At 43.9% G+C, this 23563-nt stretch overlaps 1 protein-coding gene across 1 annotated transcript in view; it reads right to left on the reverse strand.

The window, feature by feature from the left end:
- The window catches only part of MYO19 (myosin XIX), a 521756-nt gene that overhangs the window by 496752 nt on the left and 1441 nt on the right, over window positions 1-23563 (reverse strand). The gene's annotated exons all lie outside the window — the stretch shown is intronic.

Here is a 23563-nt window from a genome sequence, read left to right on the forward strand (position 1 = left end):
AATTTATTTGCCTCCTTCTGCTCCTGTGGATGTACTCATTGAAGTATGGAACCAGATTGATGAGCTTAATAACATCCCAACATACTGGATGGGTGATTTTAACAAGGTGATGAATGAGAATCTTGATAGAGTACGAAAAGGGCCTAGCCAGACGGAGAATCTTCTCACTAAATTTGGTAGAACAATAGAGGAGTTGGGCCTGCGGGATGTATGGAGGGAGAGGTTCCCAACTAGACAGTGTTATACATGTTATTCTAAAACACACAGTACGCTTTCAAGAAACGATTTAATTTTAGCGAATGAGAGGGGGTACGGCCTCAGGGGGTTGTCGGATCATTCCCCTGTGTGGTTGCTGTTGACTAGCGGCGATAACACTGGGATTATTTTTTATAAAATCAAGCCTTTCTTGTTTGATTTAGTTAAAGGGGAAAACAAAATTCGCGACGATATAGAAATATTTTTGAAGCACTGGAAGGGGGAGCAAGATGAAAGAGTGAGTTGGGACGCATTGAAGGGGCTCGGTGCGGGGCTGTGTGAGTTACTTTAAAAAAAAGGGAAAGGTGAACTTCGCCCAGGCTGAATCGAGGGTATTGGAGATGGAGAAGAAATTTCTGGCAGACCCTACTGAAGACAATAATAACCAATGGTTAGAGGCTCAGGAATGTCTGAGGCTATTATGTATGGAAAAAGCATCATTGATATTAAGAGGACAGGCTCGGAGAATGATAGGGGGTCAATATACTTCAATGAAGAGGGTGGCATCCTTAATAAAAAAATCAGTCCCCTAAGAAGATGATTAGTACCATAAAGGCAAGAGACGGGAAGTTACTAAGAACCCAAGTAGATATCCGAAATGAGTTTTTGGAATATTTTAAGGAGGTATACTCATCTGAGCTTTGTGCGGGGGTGGAGAAAATTGAGGAGGTGTTGGTTAACATTCCAATCCCAAATATCTCAGCGGAAGATGCAGCAATGTTGGATGGCCCAATCTCCCTCTCTGAATTAAATGATGCACTAAATAATATATCCAAGGGTAAAGCAGTTCCGATGGAATCCCTCCAGAGGTGTATATGCAATTTTCTGACTTGCTCTTGCCAGTTCTGCTAGAGGTTTTTAACGTCTCCCATGAAAAGGGTATGTTACCAGAAGCCCTTATTACCCTGCTTTTAAAAAAGGGGAAAAATGTTCAGGAGCTTGAAGCATACCGGCCGATCTCCCTGCTGAACACTGATTACAAATTGTTGGCAAAAATCCTGGCTAATCGGCTGCGGAAGGTTATACCGGATGTGGTACATGAAGACCAGACAGGGTTTATGGCAGGGAGATCGGTCCGTAATAATATCTTGAAAACCTGGTGGAACATACAGACTCCATGTGAGACAAAGGGCAAAAGGATGCTGGTCTCATTGGACGCGGTCAAAGCATTTGACCGCGTTGAATGGGACTATATTTGGGCTGTGCTCAAAAGGATGGGATTTGGCCCTCAATACATTAGATGGGTCAGAGTCTTATATAACGGGGCTGTAGCGAGAGTTAGTATTAATGGGAGGGCTTCGGTGCCACTGAGTCTACACAGAGGAACAAGGCAAGGGTGCCCTTTGTCTCCCCTGCTGTTTGCGGTGGCATTGGAGCCCCTGGCCTGTAGACTAAGAGACAAGGGAAGGTTAAGAGGATTTGTTAGAGGCCCGAACGAGGATAGACTGAATATATATGCGGATGATATGCTTCTGTTCTTGGATCATTCGGAGAATATGCTTCAGTCTGTAATTGATCTTATAGGTGAGCATGGTACCCTGTCCGGCATATCTATTAACTGGAGCAAATCCTCGTATCTCTTGCTGGATGCTACTGATGAAGAAATCCCAAATACTGGGCAGCTAAACAGAGTATCCGAATTAAAGTATCTTGGCATAGTGATTAGCAAGAATTTGAAGGACTATGTTAATTTGAATGTGAAGCCCATGTTGAATAAAATAAGACAAAAAATAGGAATATGGAAGAGAATGAACCTCCCAATGGCGGCCAGGTTGGTTATTTGTAAGATGGTGATATTGCCTCAGGTTTTGTTTGTTTTTCAGAACAGCCCAACCATAATAATGAAAAAAGGTTTTAGGCTGCTAGAAAATCTCATGAGGGATCTGGTATGGGGGGGAAAAAGGGCACGAATTATTCTTAAGAAATTATACGCACCAGTTGACAGTGGGGGCTAGCTCTTCCTGAATTTAATAAATATTTTATTGCTACATAATTACAAAATATAATGGATTGCGACATTATGAAAATTAGGTATGCACTTGGTAGGAATTATGATTTTTTGGAGGGATATAATATATGGAGTGTGCTGGAGTCAAGAGTCCTGGCTAAGGATGAATTTAAGGAACTATATCCAATATTCACGATGATGCACTGGGTATGGGAAAAAATTAAATTAGATTTAGGATGCGAAAGTTTTATAGAGGAAACTCCACTATGGGGCAATGGGGAGTGGACGTTAGCTCCGCTTGATGGGTTGAGGTTTTGGTGTGAAAAAGGGGTGAAATATGTGCACCAGATAGTACATGAGAATAGATTTAAAACACTGGCGGAAATGACTCAGGAATTTGAGTTGGAGGATAGGGACTGGTTACGGTATGCCCAATTAAAGTCTGCCTTCAATGCGTCTCTTGTATACAATGAGGGTGCAGAAAAGTTCCAAAGGCTTGGTATCCAAACTATGTAAGGGATTGGATAATGATAACTCAGAGGGAAATGCACTATATTGTTATGAGAAATGGAAAAAGGATCTACCAGATCTATCAGTCGAGGAGTGGAATGACTCACTATGTATGATAAAAAGCTCTACCAAGAACCTATCATATAGGATATCGCAAATATTTTTGATGCACAGGGTGCACTACACACCAAAATGTTAAATAAATTCAGACACTTGGAAAAAGAGAAATGCCCGAGGTGTGAGCTCGTAGATGCAGATTTAATACACATGATGTGGAGGTGCCCAAAGTTAGTGCGATATTGGGAATCCATAATAGAGGGCATCAGAGTGTCCAGTGGATGCGGTGTCCCATATAGTGCAAAAAATTGTATCTTGGGAACTAAAATTGGGCTAATCGGCACAAAAAAAGGTATACGAGAGGCTGCGGAAGGTCTGCTAATGGCACGCAAAATGATACTGTACAATTGGAAAAACAAAGATCCACCTAGGTTCCAAGTGTGGCGAACTAGAATGGACCATATGAGAACAACTGAAGCTGTTGCAGTTACTCAGGAGTAATATGAATTGTCTATGGAAATAGCAGAATTAGATAGAGAGAAATAAATTGTATAGATATCGGTATCTAGGATTCACCAGTCGTTGGGGCGGTGGGTGGGTTGGGATATGTTAAGGGAATATATGTATATAAATGTATAGTAATGTGTCAAAGATCTCTATAACAAGGTTATAATAGGATTTTCTGTACTTGGTAGAGGATGATCTATACATTTATTGTTATATGTTAAATTATTAATAAAAATTTATTTAAAAAAAAACAAAACATGAGGCTTTGAGGAATTTACCTACAAGAAGCTTTTTCGATTCTATGATCTCCAGGATGGAGAAGATGCAACGTCAATGTCTGGATGAGGTTCACCGCACTATGGAACAAATGGGCTCAAGGGTGGGCTCTCTAGAAAGACAAACTGTATCCCATGAAAATAGATTGGAGCAGCTAGAACAGAGAGCCAACGCCCAACAGCATATGATACGCTCACTGACTTTGGAACACGACGACCTTGAGAATCGGGGTCGTCGCAATAACGTGCGGGTAAGGGGACTTCCGGAGAACGAAGAGGGCGAGGACCTTGGGTCCATTGTCACCACAATCTTCAATGAAGCGCTAGAGAACCCACTGGATACACCAATTGAACTGGATAGGGTGCACAGAGCCCCGGGCCCGAAACCAACTGATCCGGCTTACCAACGTGACATAGTATGCAGAATTCATCATTACCGCACCAAGGAGCAACTGATGAGAGTTGCTCGAGAAAAAGGCCAATTGACATATGGCGGGACCGCCATACAGATCCTGCCTGATCTCTCAGCCCGCACCTTACAGATGCGACGGGTATTACGCCCTCTGCTGGACAAAATCAGAGAATGTGACGCTACATACATCTGGGGCTTTCCTTTCCACCTTGTTGTACGGAGGGGAGGCCGCTCATTGCCTGTCTACGATCCCAGTGACCTGCCAGCTCTCTTCAATCTACTTGGATGCCCCCCGTGTGATGTACCAGATTGGCTGCAGGCTGCAGTTCTGCCACGTTCCCGGCAAGGACGCCGAGATAGACCTGGAATTCCTCTCCCTCCGAGGGCGTGCCCCGCTAGACGAGGGCGCCCAGATGACCGCTGAGTACCTGCCGCAGAGGAACTAATTGACTGAACATTTCCTTTATCTAGTTCCAGTCTACTACATGATATCCGGGACAGTTGCAGTGTACCTCTCTTGGTCTCTAAAGGTTCCCTATGCCGGGTCCATGTTCTTGTTGTTAGTTAGGGCCTAGGGCAGTTGATGTAAACTACAGTTACAGATTTGCCTAGGGTCTCCCTCACCAGGTTTAGTTTTTGAGTCACTCCCTTGCTGCTGAGCGTGCTGCGGATTCATCCAATCTGATGACAAGTCACCTAAATGAGCGAAGGTCTGAAGGTGTGACTGGTGCACCGCATCATTCTCAGAATAGTCTGGGGCGGTTGTCTCCTCTGTCTGTTTTGCCTTACTAAACCTTTGGAAAATTATTTCCTTTCTTATTTTCCCCTTTAGATTGAGTTTGGGGCATAGTGCCTCTTCTAGATACCCTATCCTTTTACCCCATCTTTTACCCCATCCTTTACCCCCTGCCCCCCCCCTTTTTCATTTTTCTCCTCTTCTCGGTACTTTCCTCTCTGCCCTCGACTCTCTTCCTTACCCCGTTTTTCCGTGCCCCCCCCTCTGCTTTGTCTCCTCTCCCCTCCTGCTGTGAGCTGGTATAATGGTTCCTAACGTGAAAATTGTATCTTTTAATGTCAGAGGTCTCCGTACTCCCGAGAAGCGACAGATGCTACAGAGGGATCTGTGGAGACTGAGGGCAAAGGTGGTCTTCCTTCAGGAGACGCACTTACGCAAAGACAGGATTCAGAGGCTCTCCACTCGCCGCTTCCCATATTGCTACCATGGATGCTCAGAGGATTCACGCTCTAAAGGCGTGAGTATACTGATTGCACAAAACACCCCCTGGGTCTTTATGGACTCTAGGGTTGACACAGAGGGGAGATATGTATTTGTCAAGGGAACACTCTACTCCCAGACTGTCACACTCACAAATCTCTATCTACCCAACGTAGGACAACCCACTGCGCTAGCAAAATTCCTAGAAGAACCAAGTTCCTTCCAAGAGGGGATCCTGGTTCTGGGGGGGAGATTTAAATCTCGTCATGTCCCCAGACATGGATGTCTCTAATGGTACTACGCACCTGTCACGATCCCAGAGGCGTCAAGTTAGGGACCTGCTCTTGGAGGGCCAGCTGGTAGATGTATGGAGGTCATTGTATCCGAGTTTGCGCGATTATACATACTATTCCGCTACCCATGACATGTTTTCCAGGATTGATTACTTTTTCATAGACCATTTCCATCTGGATAGAGTAGTGGAGGCAGATATTCACGTGTCACCCTTATCAGATCACTCGCCTATCTCCATCACACTCAATGGGGAGATGGATTCTGAACCACTCCCTTCTGCAGGATCCATTGCACGTCCAGGAGGTGGTAAGGGAACTTAATCATTACTTTGACACAAATCCTAATTCTGTCACTAGTCCTCTGATCTGTTGGGAGGCGCACAAATGTGTCATCAGAGACGTCTTCATGCACATTGGTGGTAGGGTGAAGAGGGAAAGGTACAAACAGGCCATTGTCCTTCTGTCCCAGATTAAGGAGGTGGAGGACCGACATAAAGAGACACAGACCCAGGGACTTGCTCATCTCTCTCAGGGAGCAGCTCCATAGCCTCTACCTGGTGAAAGCACAAGAATCCCTGGCCAAATGTAGGAGGGTTTTCTATGAAAGTGGCAAAAAGACGGGTAAGGTCTTGGCCAACGCCCTCAGGGCCCAGAGATTAGCCAATTATATTCCATACCTGACAGGCACGGGAGGTTCTAAAATAATTTCCACAGCAGGAATAGCTAAATCCTTTAAAGATTTCTATACATCCTTGTACCAACCTCAACCCCACAAACCCCCGACCGCGACGGATATCCAGACGTATACCAGACGATACGGCAGGCCTGCCTTCCCTAGAGGCACTAGAAGCTCCGATTACCGTGGAAGAGTTCAAACTAGCCTTAGGCTCAATGCAAGCGGGGAAATCCCCGGGCCCCGACGGGTTCACGGTCCACTATTATAAAAAGTTCACTGAACACTTGACACGTCCCTTCCTTGAGGCATTTAACGCGCTTTCCACCGGACATGACATCCCCCCGGACACACTCAGGGCACACATAGTGGTGATACCAAAAGAGGGAAAGGACCCAGCCTCATGTGCTAGCTACAGGCCGATATCTTTGCTCAATGTGGACCTGAAACTGTTCTCGAAAATCCTAGCTAACCGCTTGGCCCCTTTGCTGCCAAGTGTGGTCCATCTTGATCAAACAGGGTTTGTGCCCTCACGGGAAGCCAGAGTTAAAACACCACAAAGGCGTTGAATATGGTCCATTTTATTAAGTCATCAGCCCTCCCTACAGTTATTCTCTCTACTGATGCCGAAAAGGCTTTTGACAGGGTGGGCCTATGAAGTACATAGCACTGTGCACACATATGTTGCGGTGGATAGGTGCATTATACTCATGTCCTACAGCATCGGTAAGGGTGAACGGTCTTTACTCCGACTCTTTCCCCATCAGAAACGGAACACGCCAGGGATGCCCGCTGTCCCCCCTTATTTTTGCCCTCACAATGGAACCCTTACTCCAACGGCTGAGGAAGAACCCAGATGTATCCGGAGTGATGGTGGACGTTAAAGTGGCGGCATACGCTGATGACTTGCTATTTTTCCTTTCCACCCCCCAAGGTGTCTATTCCCAACCTCCTAAAAGAGCTGGACGTATTCGGGAGGGTTTGTAATTTTAAAATCAATATGCAAAAATCAGATGCCCTACCGCTAAACATACCCCCAGAAAGGCTTGCCCCACTCCAACAGTCCTTTAGCTTTAGGTGGGCTTCCTCCTCCATAAAGTACTTAGGCATACACCTCCCAGCGGACCCGGACCAAGCTTACCGCCTAAATTTTCCCCCACTGTTACGGGCCATTAAGACAGACCTGGGGAAGTGATCAAAAGGGTTCTTCTCATGGTTCGGCAGGATAGGGATAATCAAAATGAATATCCTCCCTCGCCTTCTTTATCCCTTTCAGGCCCTGCCAATTAAAATACCGGACAGCTTTCTAGCCTCGGTACAACGAATGCTCGCGACCTTTACCTGGGCCCATAAACCCCCAAGGTTACAGAGAAGAATTCTGCACACGTCAAAGAGGGACGGTGGGTTAGCGCTTCCGGATATCTCTCAGTATTACTTGGCCTCCCACTTAAGCAGGATTGTTGACTGGTGTAGACATGGGACCACGAAAGCTTGGGTCTCAATTGAGCAGCATTTCACCCAGGTCCCACTCTCCTGCCTCCCGTGGGTACGGAAAAGACAGTGGCATGCGCTGTCTGCCCACCCCGCTATCTATGCCACCTTGCTGGCTTTCAAAAAATGTAGGTCAAGGGCAGAGATATCACCTGCTGACTCCCCACTCACGCCAATCTTGGGTAACCCTGCTTTCCCCCCAGGGATCACATCGCCAGTTTTCAGGCGTTGGGTCAAGGCAGGCCATTTCAGGGCACGTCACTTTCTAGTGGACGGGAAATGGAAGAGAGGGGAAGAGTTGACCTCTCCACCAGATCTGCCACAAGCGCCCATGTGGCAGGGTCTCCAACTATCAGACTATTTGGGTTCTATTATACCCTCCTGGCTTTAGCAGGTCATTGACAGTTTTCGAAGGTGCGTGTTCGCAGAAGGGCCAGATTAGAGGAACCCTCTCCTTGTCATACAGCCTTTTGGTTTCTCCCCCGCATCACCACATCCCTTCTTTTATGGCCAAATGGGAACAAGATCTTGAATTAAATCTTTCTGCTGAGCAAAGAGAAAAGATATATGAGCTAGCACATAAATCTTCATTAAGTACGGCCTACCAGGAGACAAATTATACGTTATTGACCAGATGGTATAATGTTCCCCGAGGTCTCTCCAAACTGTTGGCGCTGCGGTAAAGAGGAGGGCACTCTCCTACATATTTTCTAGAGTTGCCCTTCCTTAGCCTCTTACTGGACAAAGGTGCTGGAGGTGATTTGCGAGGTGACAGGCAGGGAGCTGCGGGATGACCATGCTCCATCACCACGAGGTTTCCCTTGTCACGTACAGAAAGTCCCTGCTGTGCTATCTTCTTAACGCCGCAAAAGCCTGCATCCCAGCTTGCTGGCGTTCTACTGAACCTCCACTCCCTACATCAGTGGTTGGGCCGTGTTGGGGAGCTGCGACGGATGGAGAGCCTCTTGAATACCGACCCTAAGAGAGCGGCCCGCTCTCTAAAGACCTGGTTTCATTGGACGAGCTTTGTGACATCTCCTCGCTACTTGGAACTAACTAGTGCAGTTTCGATTCGGCTGCAGGACTGTGAAATTACGGAGAGCTGAACACCAGGTAGAGGGGAGGCGCGGTTCCTAACCCTCCTCCCATTCCTTCATTTCTCTTTTAATCCTTTCCCTCTTCTCCTTTTCTACCCTCCCCCTCTCTGATTCTTTACTTTTCATTCTTTTTTCCCCACATAATTTGGAATTGTTCTAGGAAACTGATTAAGTATGTTAGGCAAATAAGGATTTTTAGTAATACTGAATGACTACTTATTGTCTGTTGTTTGTTCCTTCTTTCCAAATTGGAACACGCTGTAACCTTTATTGGTAACCCTCATATTGGGAACAACTTGATATCCATGCGTCCTTCAACATTGTGTTCTCCCTTCCATTCCCTCCCCCCTGGTTCTTTTACTGTTATAAAAATCCTAATAAAATATAAATATGTAAAAAAAAAAAAAAAGTTTATAAACATAGGCATCCTTATGCAATTTGACTTTGAAGGCAAAAAATCTGCTACAAAACAAAATATTTACATTCACATCTCCTAAATCTAAATGCCTCATATCGATATGTTCAAATGAGTAAACATCATAATATAACCAAAACTGAAATAACTAAATATCTGCTTTTCAGCTAGAAATTTTAAGACCGTCACAACCTGTAAAATATAGCAATAAAACAGGTTAAAAAGTAAAGGCACATGTAAAACCTATATATTTTTTAAAAACAGACAACCAGGCGATGCATTTCCCTTAATTAACAGTTGACAGCCTGGACCACCCTCATGTAACTTTGTGACAAACAGAAATTATTAACCCCTTAAGGACGCAGCCAGTTTATAGCTTCAGGCTCAGCCCCATTTTTTGGATTCTGACTTGCATCGCTTTATAGGTTATAACTTTTGAACACTTTTACATAAGAAAGCAATTATGAGATTTTTTTTTTTTACTCACATGTTGTACTTCACTTTAGTGGTAAATTTTGGCTGATACGTTTTGTGTTTATTTACAAAAAGGTCATATTTTTGGAAAAATTTGCCATTTCCAAAATTCATAATCATTGCGTTTTCAGGCAGATAGATTTACCACCTAAATAAGTTGCTGAATAACATTACTACTTCACATTTTCATAATTTTTGAAATGTCTGCATAATTTATTTTGATGTCACACGGCTTAGAAATTGAATATCGGTTTTTCCGCATTTTCAGAATTGACTAATTTGGGGATAATTACCGTTTTGAATGAAATTTTCAATATTTAGCATTAAAAAACCCTACTTAGGGTCGTGGCCTGATGCCGGACTGAGCAGATGTGCATCTGTGAGCTCCCGGGCCCCTGTACCCCATCACCTCTCCTAGGCAGCCATCCTCCATCAAAAAGCCCGGACTGTTCCAGCACCAGCTAGAGCCGCATACCGTGGCAGTCATCCTCCCGGTGACCTCCCGTGGGTGCCGTCGAGGAGGAAGATCCCACCGAACCCGCAACCAGCAACTGTCTTCCGACTGCCCCAGACTGCTGCGAGTCGCTCCCCTGTGGTGGTAACCTGCTGTCCATGCCGGCGGACACCTCGGCCTCCCTCCTGCCTGGGCTGACGGGGCGCCATCTTGGTTCCATCCCCCACGTGGCCTGCTGTCCCAGACGGGAGCTATTAATCCCGGCCGCATCGCAGCGCACAAGTGGAGGTAGGAATATACACCCCAGCCATCCTGCTCTCCCCTGAGACCTCCAAGTCTCCACAACCCCCCAAGATTACAGGAGCATAAGCTCTGTGGCTCCCTTGCCTGTGCTGGGCCTCTTATATATTAACCCCTTCAGGGGAGGAACAGACCTGCCTGTCTTTGAAGAATTCTGGGGCTGATCTAGCCTGTTAGCTACCATTATGGGCAACAAGACTGCTGAACTGCCCAGGGCACCATCAAATGCATCCGTGCCTCCCTCAGATGATGAGTCTCTCCCGGAAGACCCCCAGCTTCAGTGCCTGGAGCAACTAGATGCCCATTACTGGTGCAGATCCAGTCCAACGCCGCCAAGAAGCTAGGGAAATTCTCCCGCAAACAGCCCTGCTCTCCACAAAAGGTCCCCGAACCCTTCCCCCTCTCTCTTTGAAGGCTCGCAGAGCCCGCCATAGCTGCTGAGTTATGAAGATACTACCGATCCAAGTTTGAAGAGGTGATGGCGGTCATAAACATGTGCCAGTCTATGCTTGTTACAAAAGTGGATGAGCTAAGTCAGGACTTTGTTATACTAAGACATGATGTGAACAGAGCCAAGGAGCGTATTACAGAGACAGAACGCAGAATATCTGAGGTAGAGGATGCCCAGAGGCCCATGTCAACCCAGATCAGCTACCTCCAGCGACAAATGCCCGCCTCAGTCGACAGAGTCGATGATCTAGAGAATCGTTTACAACATCCGGGTGGATGGTCTCCCCGAAAAGGTCGAGGGGTCAGACCCGGTTTCCTTTTTTGAAAATTGGCTCAAGGATATGCTGCTACCAGAAACGTTCTCTCCCTTTTTTACAGTAGGGAGGGCCCACCATCTCGTTCATTGCCACTGTATTTCCTCTAACCAACTTGGCTTGCTGGGTATGACAAGGTCTTGATCCAATCCCCCCCCCCCTTCTGCCCGTCTCTCCTCCCTCGCCCCTCCCTTCCCTCCTCCGTAGTCTCTAAATTTGGCTGCCTAACAACATCCTGATAAGCCATATGCATTGATGGTTTTGTCTAGATTTGTCTTCAGTTATGGACCACTGTTCTGACATCTAGTTTGTTTGTGGGTTTAAGTCTACACTACTGCTATTGGGATGCTAGACAGGGGGTTTTTCAATTGGGGTTGTTTATGCTGGTTCTGGTTTTATTTGTCACGTTTCGGGTCGCTTGCTTGTCTTTGCCTCCGTGGTATGTAAGGATGAATGTTTGGTCGCTAACGTCTTATTCCTCATATCCTTTTCCCCCCAGTTGATAGGACTTCCCTTAGAATTCTGAGTTGGAATGTTAGGCGCCCCGATTTCAGATGTTATCAAACAAAAAGCCCCTCACATTCAATACATGTGTATTCAAGAAACCCATCTGACAGGCCAGAAAGTTCTCCCCCTGAAGCGGGTATGGGTGGCAAGAGGATACCATTCCCCTTATTCTGTTTACACTAGGGGTGTATTCATACTTCTTTCTAAGGCACTTCCTATAGAGGTTATACAAGTAGCTCCAGATCATTTTGGCCGCTACGTGGTTCTGCATTGTGCCCTGTGGGGATTTGCCTTCACAATAGCATTAATAGATGTCCCCCCGCCCTTCGACCCTGCTACCCTCCACTTAGTCTCCGCCAAACTGGCATCTATGCCACCCGGCCCGATAATCTGTATTGGGGACTTTAATGCGGTCCCTAACCCCTCCTTAGACCGCACCAGTGGCCTAGATACAGCCTCGGCCCGCCTGAATGAGTGGCTCTGGTCTCTAGACTTGACTGATGTAGCAACATCCTCAGCAGCGGGAGTATTCCTTCTACTCTCTGTACATAGAAGCTTCTCCCGTATTGATTTGGATTTTGCCTCCCCAGATATGCTACCTCACATTGACCAGGCATCCTACTGCCCGCATAGCGCTTCAGACCATTCCGCTATGCTTATTAGTCTTCTTATTGGCCCACCTAGCAACTCCCATCTTGGCGCCTGTACCCAGCTTGGCTCTCATCCCCATCAGTGCAGAGTAGCTGAGCTGGTTACCACAGAAAAAGAATATATTGAGCACACCACTCCAGAGGAACCACTTAGCGGTGGTTAAGGAACGCACTAGTAAGCGCTTGTTGGCCAGGGAGGCATCAATCTTTGAATTTAGGGATAAGAATGGGAAACTGTTGCTATATCTTTCATGGGCAGAACGTCCTTGTGCCTCGGTCACCTCCATCCTGCACAGTAGTGGTCACGGATCCACGCTCTATTAACGCAGTCTTTTGTTATTTTTACTCCTCTCTATACAGCTCCAGGTTGTCCGCTTCCTCTGCTGAGATTAAACAAATCCTTGACTCCCTTACACTCTGGAAACTCAAGTAGGCACAATCTGCTGAGCTCGATGCTCCACTCTTGGCGGAGGAGGTGGAACTGGCCATACAGTCGCTTCCCTCTGGTAAGACACTGGGCCTCGGCGGGTTGGGAAGGGAGTGGTCCCCTGCCTCCTCAGCCTATATTCTGCAGCACTATATTGTGGCTCCCTCCCTGACTCCATGCGCTATGACTCCTCATAGTAGTTCTACCTAAACCAGGCAAGGACCCCTGCTACCGGACTCTTATCGTCCAATATCCCTCTTAAACTCTGATATCAAACTGTTAGCCGAAATACTAGCCACGCGACTTAACAAGATAATACTATCCCTAATCCATCCTGACCAGACAGGCTTTATGCTTGGCAAGGGTACTGACATAAACATTCAAAGATTGCACTTAAACATTGCGAAGGCTGGGGGCTTGACGGACCCGGGGTACATTTTGTCCCTGGATAACTGCAAGGCCTTTGACTCTGTCGAATTGCCCTATTTATGGGCCCTTATGCCTAGATTGGGTATTGGCCCTCGCTTCATATCATACCAACCTTAATATCTAATCTTACTTCCCTATGGACCTTGCACAACCCAATCAAATGTGACAAATGCCGACACACCATAAACAATTGTATAGCGTACCAAGAACAGAGAGAGTAGTACAAAATGTAGTACAAAATAGAAAAATGTTTTTTGGGTTACACATATGACATACAAGGAAAACTCAATAATAAAATCAATTAAAAATGTACAAATGGAAACAATTGACAGAAGAGATCGCGGCACTTCCAAATAAAACTTGAGTCTTTCCTCCTCTTTTTGGGGAAAAGATTTTTTCTATGCCGTAAAAGCGTAGTGAGGAGGTTGCTCCTGCATGCACACTGGCAAAGTGTTTGGACGCTCCAGACATATTTGTCTGTATTAATTTAGTGCTATCCCTCAGATGCTCTGCTATTCTTGTTTTAAGTTTGCGTGTGGTCGATCCTATGTAAAGCAGATTGCATATAGTGCACTCTATAACGTATATCACAAACGTTGAATCACAATTGATAAATGATTTTATATGAAATTTCTCCAATGAATTATGATAAAAAGTGGTCCGTACGTTTGGTTTATACACAAACATTACAGCGGTTAGTGCCGCAACGATGGAAACCTGTAATGTTGAGCCAACTACTCTCTTTGGATTGATCACTTGAGAATAAGCTGGGTGAAAGAATAGAACCCAGGGTCGATCCTTTTTTCGACACAAAATTACATCCTTCTTTCAAAATCTCATTTAGTTTATCATCCTGATACAGAATTGGAAGATTTCTTTTGAGGATGTTAATGATTTGGTTATAATTCACACTATATTTGGTAGAAAAGGTGACTCTGGACCTATTGTAATTATCGGAATTTTTTCTTTTATGAAGAAGGGCAGTACGATCTTTATTGCTCCCTATCTGAAAACCCCTTTTAATCATCCACCCTGGATAGTCACGGGCCGCTAATCTCTGACTTAACATTTTGGCTTGAGATGTAAAATCTTTTTGTTCTGTGCAAGCTCTTTTGAGTCTTGTGAATTCCCCAGTGGGGATTGACTTAATTGTATGTAGCGGATGGTTGCTGAATGCATTGAGTAATGTGTTGCCGGCCGTGGGTTTCCTATACAATGTAGTTATAACCCTTCCCTCGACGGGGCAACCTTTTAGTGTAATATCCAAAAATGAAATCTCAATTGGATTGGTATCAAAAGTAAAACTAAGATTTACATTATTATGATTCAGGTAGGAAACAAAGTCTGGCACGGACGGCACACCTCCCGACCATACCATCAGTACGTCGTCGATGTACCGCCCGTACCAGACAATGCTCCCCCTGAACGGGTTATGATCGGAATATATAAATTCCTTCTCCCACCACGACATAAAAAGGTTAGCTAAAGAGGGCGAGAAACTAGCCCCCATGGGTGATCCCCTAATTTGGAGGAAAAAAGTTTTATCAAACATAAAGTAGTTGTGGGAGAGGAGGAATTTAGTTGCATCAATAATAAATTCACATAGTTCAACAGTGTAAGAGCTAAATTTATAGAGGTAGTGAGCCAAGGCTGTAACGGCTAAATCATGGGGAATGGAACTATAAAGGGCATTTACATCACATGTAACCCATATAAAATCATTTTTCCAGGTGAAGTTTTCAAAAGATTTCAAAACCTCCTTGGTATCTTTAAGGTGGCCTGGAAGTGTTGTAACCAAAGGTTGAAGTAAGGTGTCTACCCACTCACACAATCTCTCATTTAGGGATCCTATCCCAGATATTATGGGTCTAAGAGGGGGGGGGGGGAAGACTTCTTCGACTTGGTGGGACCATAATTCCCTAAGCTCCTATCTTCAAAGAGACATGATACCAAGAGGATTGCGAATCAGGAAAAGGCCCACTACAGTTTATAATGAGGAGTTCCTACAAAAATGGGACAAAACATTATCAGATTGTTCCCTCTCTCTAATGAAATTAATAATACAGGAAGAAACATCTAAATTGGAAATGCTGAGGAATGAAATTACTGTAATGGAAAATTCAATGGAAGCTTTTATAAATACTAACGATTATCAACTCCAACAGAATGCTATGCAGAATAGAATCACTCAAACAGAAATATCAATAGTGGAAACCAAAAAGAAAAAATTTCTAAGAGATTCGGAGGATTACTCCTCAGGCCACATTTACACCAAAAGATTACCGGTGCCTACTACACCACGTTCTATCTTGAAAAAGAAAAACAAAAGGAGAAATAAACGTAGAGGAGATCCAGCGAGAGTTTCATTCAGCTCCTCAGACCCGGATTCAGACATTTCAACATTTGATTCGGATAAATCTTGTGCATCAGCAGCATCCAGTAGTCTGAACAAGGTGTCAAAAAACGGTAACGCAGAGCGGGAAAGAAACACAGACGGTACCGCTTTAACCAAGAAGGATTATCCTACACGCAGCAAAAAGAAGGGACAGGACTAATGTTGGATACTAGTAGCTTTCTAAATTTATCTGCCTGTGTATTTTCGTTAGATCAAATCAAATTGCTAGAAAGAGGTCTCAATTTTGTTCCCAGTAAAAAATTCGATTTATTTCACACCATTTTAGATGTGAACAGATTTGTACGATTTTTGACGGTCAAACGTCATTTTTTTGATTGCAGTGAAAGTCTTGAGAATGATACAATAGAGGTTCAAACTAATGTTACCAATGATTACAACGGTCTAGAGTTTACTGATCAATGTGTGTTATTAAACTTGAACAGCATGGTTACTAGAACCGACACAGATAGAAACATACACACAATCCCTTTATATGTTCCAAATTCTGATTTTTACCCTGTCAATTCCAGAGTCCCTGCTATGGATCATTTCCAGTCCGCAGTAGAACGAGACCTTCTACAGTTACATAATTCTGAATTGGTACACCATGACGACAACTTGACCCCCAAACTCAGACGTGCCCTACATTTTCTTAAATCTAATAACAACATATTGATAAGAATGGCCGATAAAGGGGGCAAAGTTGTCGCCATGGACAAAGATCTATATAGGACTCTGGTTCTAAATATTCTTAATGACACACTCACTTACAGAAAATTGAGAAATGATCCCACATCCATCTTCTCGAACCAATTAAAAAATATCATACAAGAGGGTATTGACCTAGGCATTATTCCAGACAAATATTTGAACTATTTGTGTCCTCTGGACCCAGTCATTCCCATTTTTCATGGGTTACCCAAGATACATAAAGAAGTCTTCCCCCCCCCCTCTTAGACCCATAATATCTGGGATAGGATCCCTAAATGAGAGATTGTGTGAGTGGGTAGACACCTTACTTCAACCTTTGGTTACAACACTTCCAGGCCACCTTAAAGATACCAAGGAGGTTTTGAAATCTTTTGAAAACTTCACCTGGAAAAATGATTTTATATGGGTTACATGTGATGTAAATGCCCTTTATAGTTCCATTCCCCATGATTTAGCCGTTACAGCCTTGGCTCACTACCTCTATAAATTTAGCTCTTACACTGTTGAACTATGTGAATTTATTATTGATGCAACTAAATTCCTCCTCTCCCACAACTACTTTATGTTTGATAAAACTTTTTTCCTCCAAATTAGGGGATCACCCATGGGGGCTAGTTTCTCGCCCTCTTTAGCTAACCTTTTTATGTCGTGGTGGGAGGAGGAATTTATATATTCCGATCATAACCCGTTCAGGGGGAGCATTGTCTGGTACGGGCGGTACATCGACGACGTACTGATGGTATGGTCGGGAGGTGTGCCGTCCGTGCCAGACTTTGTTTCCTACCTGAATCATAATAATGTAAATCTTAGTTTTACTTTTGATACCAATCCAATTGAGATTTCATTTTTGGATATTACACTAAAAGGTTGCCCCGTCGAGGGAAGGGTTATAACTACATTGTATAGGAAACCCACGGCCGGCAACACATTACTCAATGCATTCAGCAACCATCCGCTACATACAATTAAGTCAATCCCCACTGGGGAATTCACAAGACTCAAAAGAGCTTGCACAGAACAAAAAGATTTTACATCTCAAGCCAAAATGTTAAGTCAGAGATTAGCGGCCCGTGACTATCCAGGGTGGATGATTAAAAGGGGTTTTCAGATAGGGAGCAATAAAGATCGTACTGCCCTTCTTCATAAAAGAAAAAATTCCGATAATTACAATAGGTCCAGAGTCACCTTTTCTACCAAATATAGTGTGAATTATAACCAAATCATTAACATCCTCAAAAGAAATCTTCCAATTCTGTATCAGGATGATAAACTAAATGAGATTTTGAAAGAAGGATGTAATTTTGTGTCGAAAAAAGGATCGACCCTGGGTTCTATTCTTTCACCCAGCTTATTCTCAAGTGATCAATCCAAAGAGAGTAGTTGGCTCAACATTACAGGTTTCCATCGTTGCGGCACTAACCGCTGTAATGTTTGTGTATAAACCAAACGTACGGACCACTTTTTATCATATAATTCATTGGAGAAATTTCATATAAAATCATTTATCAATTGTGATTCAACGTTTGTGATATACGTTATAGAGTGCACTATATGCAATCTGCTTTACATAGGATCGACCACACGCAAACTTAAAACAAGAATAGCAGAGCATCTGAGGGATAGCACTAAATTAATACAGACAAATATGTCTGGAGCGTCCAAACACTTTGCCAGTGTGCATGCAGGAGCAACCTCCTCACTACGCTTTTACGGCATAGAAAAAAAAAAAAATCTTTTCCCCAAAAAGAGGAGGAAATAAAAGAAAAATTCTATTACAAAGGGAAGCCCTATGGATTTTCAAATTGGGCAGCAGATTCCCTCAGGGTTTGAATTATAGGACAGATCTCACACATTTCTACTGAGAACATCATATGTAATGTGTGACTCCGAGTTTAATACGTTTTAACACTTGCTAAGAGTTTCTGTGGTCCATCTTCCCTCTCTATATATATATTGTGATCCCTTTCTGCTTCTATATTCCATTCAATTTAGAGTTACCTTATGTCTTCTTTGTTTGTGTTGTCCTTTAAAATACAGTTGAAAAAACAATCCCCTTTAAGGGTTTAAAGTGGTGTTACCGGTCTTGATTCTTTGATGTAAGATTGTATAGTATATTCGCTTGATTTTTACTGTTGTGCGGATATTTTTACAGAATACCGAAGTTTATATGTATCATATGACCGTGAAACGCCCCTTTGAATTGATCATGTGGTGTATACACGCCTTCCCATGACGTGGCACCACATGACCGTGACACGCCTTTCCAGGCGAGACGGTCATGTGGGATACATACACACCCTCTCATGACGTGTTGTTTCCCCTAACGCGGCACACCACATGATCAATCAACGCCCCCAAACCCCATTGGTGGAATTTTCTTTTAAAAGTTTTACACGATTCAACATATGTTAGCCATGACTAAGAGCTACAATAGCTCGAAACGCGTAGGCGATATGTTTGTTTCATCCACTATGTTTTAATTGACTATCGAATAAAGACTCAAGTTTTATTTGGAAGTGCCGCGATCTCTTCTGTCAATTGTTTCCATTTCACACCTGCGATCCTAGCAGGCAACGCGGTTTGCACTCCTAGCGTGCCGAATGCACGTGAAAATTTCCATTTCCAGACTTTTACAAGCAACCATTTACATTGAACCAGGTGAGCTGCACAAATTTTACTTTTTCTACTACTAAAAATGTACAAAGTACATGTATGAAACAGTGTTGGTTACACAGGTAGGTATGAACCAACAACACCCCCTCTCGCAAAGGATAATACCACTTCCAATATCAGATATAGATGCCTGACTGTGTACTCTAACTTCTCCAAGATGTCAAAATAAGTAAGAAATCCAGCAGAATGTACTAGTATCATAAGTAAAACATAACTTAATAATTACTGATAAAAAAAGTTCACAGTGAACCACAATAGTATGCACATCAACCATCTAGTCCGCAAAAACACATCAGAAAGGGAGCTCGTTCAGACCTCCAATAAGTCTCGTTTGACACGGAGCCCATTAATACTTCACCGTGCCTTATACAACATACAATACAGCATAGAGAAGACAGAAGAGGAGCCGCACCTAGCATCGAGGCGTTGGTGAGCGAGTAAGTACGTTTTTTTTTAGGTTTTTCAGCACATTTTTTGTGCCGAAAAACTCGGCTCATACACGAGAGTACACGGTATTTGGTTGCTATCCACATATGTATTTTAAAATATATAACTCACAAAATAAAAAGCTTCTATACTGTCAAAAATCAATTTTATCCAGAAATCACCATGTAAACAAGAATGACTTTTTAATTCATACACACTACCACCTTCATGCAGCTTTGCAGCTAACATCAACAAAATGCAAATATTGCATGAAAATTCTGAATTTCTTCTAATATATTTACAACTCCATAATACTTAAATAAAACAGCAAGATGTGAACAGATCATACATACCCCACATGTTTATACAGTATTAACCAAAATATGCAGCAAAGGGAAAGTTAAACCCACAGAATATTGCACTGAGCATCACACAGATCTATCATAGTATGCTCCCTTACACAATGGTAACCCAAAATAAATAAGTATATATATCCATAAACCAAGCTAATGACATAACAAAAGTCACTTTTAGATGTGCGGCATTGTATTAGACGCACAATAACAAAACCCTCCATCCTTCATAAGAATTTGTGCGAGAACATCATAACATAGGTGTAAATAATGAAGGACGGTGTTACATATAATTTTATGCACATGTTCTCGGACGCGGTGTTAATATGTAGCCACATTAGGTGAAGAGAATCAAATGTTCATCCTATCACTCAAGTTTTGAAAAAAACAGTTACGAAATAAAAGGCAATAAGGGAGCAAGTGTGTTCTTAGATAGTTCTGGATAGGAGAGGGTTATAACATGAACATTCGTTGAAATTATCAGAATGTAGTAACATATAAAGTGAATATTTCCATTATCTGTGAGGTGCAGCAGACACAGAATCTCACTTTTTTTTTCTATGAAAAAGGAGAGTCTCCTTTTGGGTTGCTAAGTGTCAGAAAAACGGAGATATTAACTTTTAAAATGCCGTCGGGAGTGATTTTTTTTTTTTTAACGTATTTAATTTTTTATTAATTTTTAGTAACAAAACAGTGCGTAAAGGGAGGGAGGAGGGAAAGGAGTAAGCACTTAAAGTCAAATAATCAGGCGCCAACATGCACCGATTTGTGTAAGGGGAAGGGGGTTACATTTGGATAATGCGACAATCTCGAACACAAAGTGTCAAGTGTACAACAACAAAAATTCAATGTATCGTTATCTACTGAAACAGGTTCACTAAGTTACAGTGAACCTGTTTCAGTAGATAAAGGTACATTGAATTTTTGCATTCTATAATATTTCTTAAAAATGAAAGAAAAGAAAGAAGAAATAGCGGCGAGGAATCGCCAGATATGAGGAGAAATAGAGAAGGAAGGAGAGAAGAGTAGGGGAAATGAAAGAAAGAGCGTTGTGCCTCCCCCTACCTAGAGCTCAGATCTCGGTAGATTCACCATCCCGTGCTGTCAAGTCCAAGTAGCGGGAGATGCCACAAAGGAGACCCAGTGGAACCATGTTTTCTGAGAGCGGGCGGCCCTCTTTGGATCAGTGTTCAGGAGACTCTCCATCCTTTGTAACTCGCTGACACGACCCAGCCACTGATGGATGGAGGGAGGATCGGAAGAGCGCCAGCAGGCCAGGATACAAGCCTTAGCTGCATTTAGGAGGTGACATACTAGGGACTACCTGTACGTGTAAAAGGAAATCTCGTGGTGGTGTAACAAAACCCAGGCGGGGTCATCACGCAGCTCTCTGCCCGTCACCTCGCAAATCACCCCCAGCACCGCCGTCCAAAATGGAACAAGTGAGTGACAACTCCAAAAAATATGAAGGAGTGTGCCCTCTTTACCGCAGCGCCAACAGGTCCGGGGGACATCTGGGAACATCTTGTGAAGTACATGGGGCACCCTATACCACCTGGTAAGCAGCTTATAGTTTGTCTCCTGGTAGGTCTCCCTTTGTTCTGCAGAGAGCGTCAATGTCAGGTCCCGTTCCCTTTTGGTCATGTACAATGGAACATAAGCCTGTGGGGGGGATATCAGGAGGTTATATGTTAATGAGAGAGTACCCCTAGTCTGACCTTTTTGTGTGCATAGCCTGTTAGAGACCGGCTGAAGGTGGGAGGTGGTGTGAGAGATCTTAAGTAATGTGCTAGTTGGAGACACTGCCACATCGGCGCTCGTGGGAAATTTGGAGGGGAGACTAGCTCTGTACCTCCTCGCCACTGTCCATCCACCAGGAAGTGACAAGCCCTGAAGTGGCCAGCGCTTATGCATTGCTTAAAAACCGGCGATGTGATCCCGGGTGGAAACCTGGGATTGCCAAGGATCAGTGTTAGGGGGGAGTCGGTAGTGGAAATCTTGGCCCCTGATCTGCAGTGTTTGAAGGCCATTAAAGTAGCATAGATGGTTGAGTGGGAAGTGCCTGCCAGTGTTTTGGCTCTACCCAGGGGAGACAGGAAAGCGGAACACAAGTAAAGTGCTGCTCAATTGATACCCAAGCCTTTGTACTCCCGTGTCTACACCAGTCCACAACCCTATTCAAGTGGGACGCCACGTAGTATTGAGTGATATTTGGAAGCGCCACCACACCCTCTCTTTTACGCAGGTATAGGATCTTCCTTTGTCTGGGCCGATAAATCCCCAAGATTGCAAAGGTTGAGAATAGCCGTTGAACCGTGGTCAGGAAGCTAATAGGGACTCTGATTTTAAAATTACATAATTTCCCAAAGATATCCATTATTTTGAGGAGGTTAGGGATGGACACTTCGGGAGAGGAGAGGAAGAACATCAAATCATCAGCATAAGTTGCTGCTTTGATTTCTTTGCCGTTTGCCGTCACTCCTTATGTCCTGATTATTGCTGACCCGCCGGAGCAGGGGTTCTATCGTGAGAGCAAAGATAAGGGGGGAAAATGTGATGTCCCCTGATGTGTTCCATTTTTAATTGGGAAAATGTCAGAGTATAAGCCGTTCACCTTCACTGATGCCGTTGGGTTGGAGTATAATGCTCCAATCCAGCCAATCATGTGTGTGCCCAGTCCCAGATGTTGCATGACTCCAAACAGGAAAGGCCAACCTACCCTGTAAAAACCTTTTCGGCATCGGTGGATAGTATGACCGCAGGGAGGGCTGTTGTCTTAATTAGGTGGACTATATTCAGTGCCTTTGTGGTGTTATCCCTAGCTTCCCGAAAGGGCACAAACCCAGTTTGGTCAAAGTGAACCAAGCTTGGCATCAGAGGGGCTAGGCGGTTGGCTTAAATTTTGGAGAATAATTTAAGGTCAACATATGGGCCTGTAGCTACTGCAAATTGCAGGGTCCTTACCCTCTTTCGGTATCACTACTATATGCGCTCTAAACGTGTCCGGGGGCATATCGCTTCCCAAAGACAGAGCGTTAAAAGCCTCAAGGAAGGGTTGTATCAGTTGGTCAGTGAACTTCCTATAGTAATGCACCGTAAAGCCGTCCGGGCCAGGTGATTTCCTCGTTTGCATGGAGCCTAGGGCCAGTTTGAATTCCTCCACTGAAATTGGAGCTTCCAGTGCCTCAATATCTTTAGAAGGTAGGGAGGGGAGATCAGCTGAGTCAAGGTAGGCCTTGATCTCTAGCTGAGTAGGGGGCTTCTGGGGCTGCAGTTGGTATAATGACGCAAAGGGCGTTTGCTAGAATTTTGCCCGGTTTATTGCCACATTCATAAAAAACCCTCCTACACTTAGTCAGGGATTCTTTGTCGGGAGTAATTTTTAAATATTAAAATCGCACCTGAAATTCTCACTTTAAACCTAAATATATCAGGATCCATGACACCTAGAAACATAAATTAGATTCATTTGAAAGAAGAGACTCTCCTCTAGAGAGACTGGGTAATTGCCCACTTTGTCTACCCATAACGCCGGCCCTGCATATGGTTAATGTTAGTTAGCAACCAATTTTGGGCATAACATTTAGAAATCAGAAAACTGCTAATTTTTCAAGCAAATGTCAATATTTTTAATACCATATATACTCGAGTATAAGCCGAGCACTGGAAATGCATTGGTTACAGCCTCCCAGTATACAGCCAGCCAGCAGCCCCTGTGGTATATAGCCAGCCCCCTGTGGTGCATAGGCTGCCATTAGCACTGTTAGATCGTATATTCAGCACGATCCTAACAGGCTGCTACTGAAGGCTGCCCTGGGGTCCTTATCGGACCTCAAAGTTGCCATGGCAAT

Source organism: Engystomops pustulosus, chromosome 2 (assembly GCF_040894005.1).
Source record: "Engystomops pustulosus chromosome 2, aEngPut4.maternal, whole genome shotgun sequence".
Lineage (NCBI taxonomy): Eukaryota > Metazoa > Chordata > Amphibia > Anura > Leptodactylidae > Engystomops > Engystomops pustulosus.